The following is a 4255-nucleotide window of genomic DNA, read 5'->3' as shown; positions in this document are numbered from 1 at the left end:
AGCATTGTATGATCAAAGCTAATCTTTCCTTGATTGTGTTACAAAGTTTTACATTCATTTCCGCTGCAATTACTCTTTGTTTTATGTTCTTCCATTAATCATCTTAATTAAAACAACACAATCAAGTTAAACTCAGATCCTAACAGTATTATCTGACTCTAAACATGTGCTGATTTGATTTATATTTTATGTCCAGAGGGTTCACATTGGTAAATTTTGAAATCATAGCTTAAAAAGAAATGGGTGAAGAAGTGGATGAGGTAAGTTGATGGTAACCCTACCCCATGACTCTCATATTAAAGTTTACAGTCTTTGACCCAAACTTGATTTTCACTCATAAATCAACGCACCCATGCACCCATTTTGACTGGTTGGTGAGCGTGGGATTTGTAGCAAGCGTGATAAGCTTTGTATACCTTTTGTTTCCTCTCACTTCTCCAACATTGTATAATGATAGAACCAACGATTGTAAATTCTTGCACACATACTGTGATTGGACTTAGAGACTATGAATTTACTTATCGGCCATCACTAAATGTAAACCTTAAAAATGTCCAAACCATTTTTATACTTTTTAAATGTTGTTTTCATTTGCTAATTTTGACATGGTTAATGATCTCAGGTGACTACAGGGTTGTATCCTTTAACCATATTCAACATTCAAGATAGTTTTCAACTTTTAGAGTTTTGTCCAGGATGGTTCTTTTCACTTGCCATGCAGGTCAGGTATATACTTCTTTATCTGAAAATAATAAATGTTACAACGACAATTTGTTGTAAATGATCAATGGTCACAATTTGTTATAGGCGATGATGACCCTAGCCTCTGAAAATTTATCGGGCGATATACAGAGAGATGAAAGGGGAGAACTGGAGTAGACGACTTTCCACTAATAGTGTTTCCTGGTTGTGAAGTAGGTAATGGTCTTCTCTACACCCTAAATTATACAGGTTAGCGTTTTTCATGTTCAATATTGCTGCATATGACATGTTTCCTAATGTGTGGTTTTTACGATTCACACAAGAAAGCAAGCAGGTAGCGGCTATTGTACTGGCGTTGGTTCAGTTTAATACGATGGCCTGTAGGGTTTAATTTTCTTGGTTTACAAATATGCTTCTTCAAAGGTGTTGCGTATTTGTGAAACCTTCTTTGAAGACGACGAGTTCGGTGGAGAACGAAAAGTTAGTTATGGTAACTCATCGGACCGGTTCAAAGCCGCCGGATGGGTAAGTGAAGTCGGTTTATCCAAACGAGGTTAAAATTATTTAAAGAATGTTTCAGTTTCAACTTTTAATATGCAAATTTGTTGTGGTTTTAACAGGCGACCCCTACTGTGATTTTTTTCTTTTGATTTCAGGTTGTGTCGGCTCTCTACGAATCGAATTCAGGCGAACAACACTGCCTTTGATGAACTCTTAAACCACAGGTTTGGTAACACCACTTCGACTAATCCTCTGATGTATCTTAACCTTATGTCCATTTGATCGTGTACAATATGACTCCTCAGTTATCCCAATAAGCAATTGTTTTTTAGATATTTTATTTTATTTGATTATTTTAGTAATATACTTTTGTTCTAAAATTTAATACAATTTGCAAGAGGGAGGATGTTGTATGCAAATTGAAAGTAGAGGTAATTAAGCTTCTATTCCATTCATTATTTTCCTTTTCTACCATCATAAGATGCATATTGTTACTAGACAATGCCACTTTTCTTTACTACGAACGGGTCGATTTTGTTTACATTTTATCTCGAAGGGGTTAAGTGGGTTGAAAGTTGACATCTAATGTTGTATATAAACAAGGTTTTTATATTTTTGTAATTTGTATTTGTAGCTATACACCTGCACATTGTAAATGTAACATTTATATCTTATACATATTTTTTATTATATTTTTTCTTAATTTAAGTGATCGAACATGACTCGAATTAACCAATACTATAACTTTGGGGAAACTTAAATAGTTAATCTTCATACAACAGACTTATCTTCAGTCATTGATAAAGTGGCAACTTTATTCAGTTATACATTTGTAGCTAAAGTGACAACTTTATTCAGTTGTGCTTATTTAAATAACTTTTTTAAATACTTTATTAAATTGTGCATTATTATGTGGAGGATGTTGCAGCGTTCTTGATAGTTAGTGACCAAATGGTAGCCCTAGAAACCGATAGCACCAGATCTAAGTTTTCAGCCGCTTCAGCCTAGTATGCAACTTGGATTTTTTTCTTCTTCTCATGAGAACTGGTTCACATTGGTGATGCAGGTATTTGAATGGTGGAGATATTTTCTCTTTGCTGAGAAATTTAAGTTGTTTGAAAGAAAATGTGACACAAGTATATATTGCATAACCCGTCAGTTATTACATCGTGGTTATAGATTACTTTCATATGGGTATGGTCTTATGAATGAAGAGTTAAATCGTTTTCTACATATTCATCTTTTGATTCCTAATGTTCAAAACAAATTGTAGTAGTTACTTTTTTTTTTAATTTATATATACTCCGATTTCTGAACCATTGTCGCGCAATCATCTTCCTAAGCTGAATTTCGTATTTCAAATAGTATGTATCTGAGCTAAAAGCATACTTACATGAGAAGTCCTTTGATCTTGAGAAATGTTGTTTTAAAATACACACACACAACTATACCATAGACAAAATAACAATTTTAACACCCTAGGGGTATTTTGGTAATTTATTGAAAGATATAGTTCTAATATGAGACATATGCTACTCTTTATGATAGGTCAAAACAGGAGATAATGGAGTACTTTAAGAGCAGCTCAATCAGAAGGAAAGACCTGGTGCTAATGTTTTACCCTATAACATTATGATTTTTATCATGCTTTTAATTTTCTTAAGTTTTATGTTTCATCAGACTTTTATCATGCTTTTAATTTTCTTAAGTTTTATGTTTCATCAGATTAATGAATGTGAAGGACTACAGGAAACGATTAACTCTTTGAAACAACAACTTTCTGATGCACGTCCTGAATTTGATGCAGAGAAAGATGCAAAAAAAATGTTACTTCGTCAATCTCATGTTGATTACATACTACCATTTGCATATACATGTTTAAAGGTGGTAAACTAAATGGATAATAAAAGAGTACGGGTTAAAAATTTGTTACTCATTTGGACAAAACTGGACCTGAGTGGGTCCATAAAGTTAAGAATTATAAAACCAAATTCGGTTAGGCACATATAGTTACAGGTTAGAGCATGTAGACCACTGAGCACCACAACCAAAAAGCCTCTTGGTGATATTCAGTAATTAATTATCAAATCAAGCATACGTAAACTTTTTTCTAGCAATCTTTTTATTAGGTGGTTTAGATGAGTTTTCTGAAATGAAGATCAAAGTTGTTAACAGAAATACTTGGATTAAGAAGCTTCGTAGAGAGAATATTGATGGTCAAATAAGGTTTGCCAATCCATTGTTGATATTATTGATTAATTTTATTTTAGTTTTTACAACATTTTTCAATATATTACTAATATATTTTCTTTCATATAAATTGTTTACAATAGGTTTAGTGTTGTTGGATGACATGATATGATTCAACTCGAACATATTTCGTTAGATGATGATTGTTTTTTCAGTTGATCAAAATCGAATGTGAGGTTATTGGTTACGAGCTCTAGCAAGCACACTTATTAGAGTAATAGGCTTTCTATTGATATTTCAAACTACAGAAGCGCAATTTCATCATTTACTTATCTTTTCGTTTTATTTATATCAATAGTACGTTGGTCGGGTGTATTTACTTTATGAACTTCAGACTTCCATAATAATTTCATTCGCAAAATTTCGTTATGTTCATAAACGTATAATGTTCTTTGTCAATACCTCAAAAATTTATTTTGTTAAAACCGCGAAGTTCGCGGGTATTAGCACTAGATGCTTAATGGCCGATGACCTTTTAATATAGTAGCAGCACGTTTTATCTCCGCCTTTAGAGGGTTCAGGTCCCACAAAGTGTGCAACATGTGGATTCCAGGAGTAGAACTAACCTTCATTATTACATGACTTTAATACTAACCGTCATAACAACTATAACTATACTGCTGGAGATGAATCACATGCCTAAGATAGCATTGCGCTTCTGGTGTTTTAGTATTTTGTGGAAAAAGAAATTGTGCTTCATATGATGGTATTCATGAGAATTCTCCTCTTTATCTTGCTGAAGTTGGTTGCTCGTCTCTCTCTTTCTTGATTCATATTTTTCTAGTATTTTATGTTTCAACGT

The 4255-nt window shown here is 33.0% G+C and overlaps 1 long non-coding RNA gene across 2 annotated transcripts; it reads left to right on the top strand.

The window, feature by feature from the left end:
• Nucleotides 1–345: 345 nt before the first annotated feature.
• On the top strand, nucleotides 346–3256 carry LOC118483796. Of its 2 annotated transcripts, XR_004871579.1 has the most exons (8): nucleotides 346–537; nucleotides 623–726; nucleotides 808–918; nucleotides 1026–1227; nucleotides 1359–1427; nucleotides 2132–2269; nucleotides 2752–2809; nucleotides 2929–3256. It is a non-coding gene; the product is annotated as an uncharacterized LOC118483796 (long non-coding RNA). The 2 variants fall into 2 exon arrangements; XR_004871578.1 differs by having other exon boundaries at nucleotides 808–1227.
• Nucleotides 3257–4255: the final 999 nt, after the last annotated feature.

The sequence above is a fragment of the Helianthus annuus genome, chromosome 11, assembly GCF_002127325.2.
Source record: "Helianthus annuus cultivar XRQ/B chromosome 11, HanXRQr2.0-SUNRISE, whole genome shotgun sequence".
NCBI classification, from domain to species: domain Eukaryota; kingdom Viridiplantae; phylum Streptophyta; class Magnoliopsida; order Asterales; family Asteraceae; genus Helianthus; species Helianthus annuus.
This window is presented reverse-complemented; position numbering and strand designations above follow the sequence as displayed.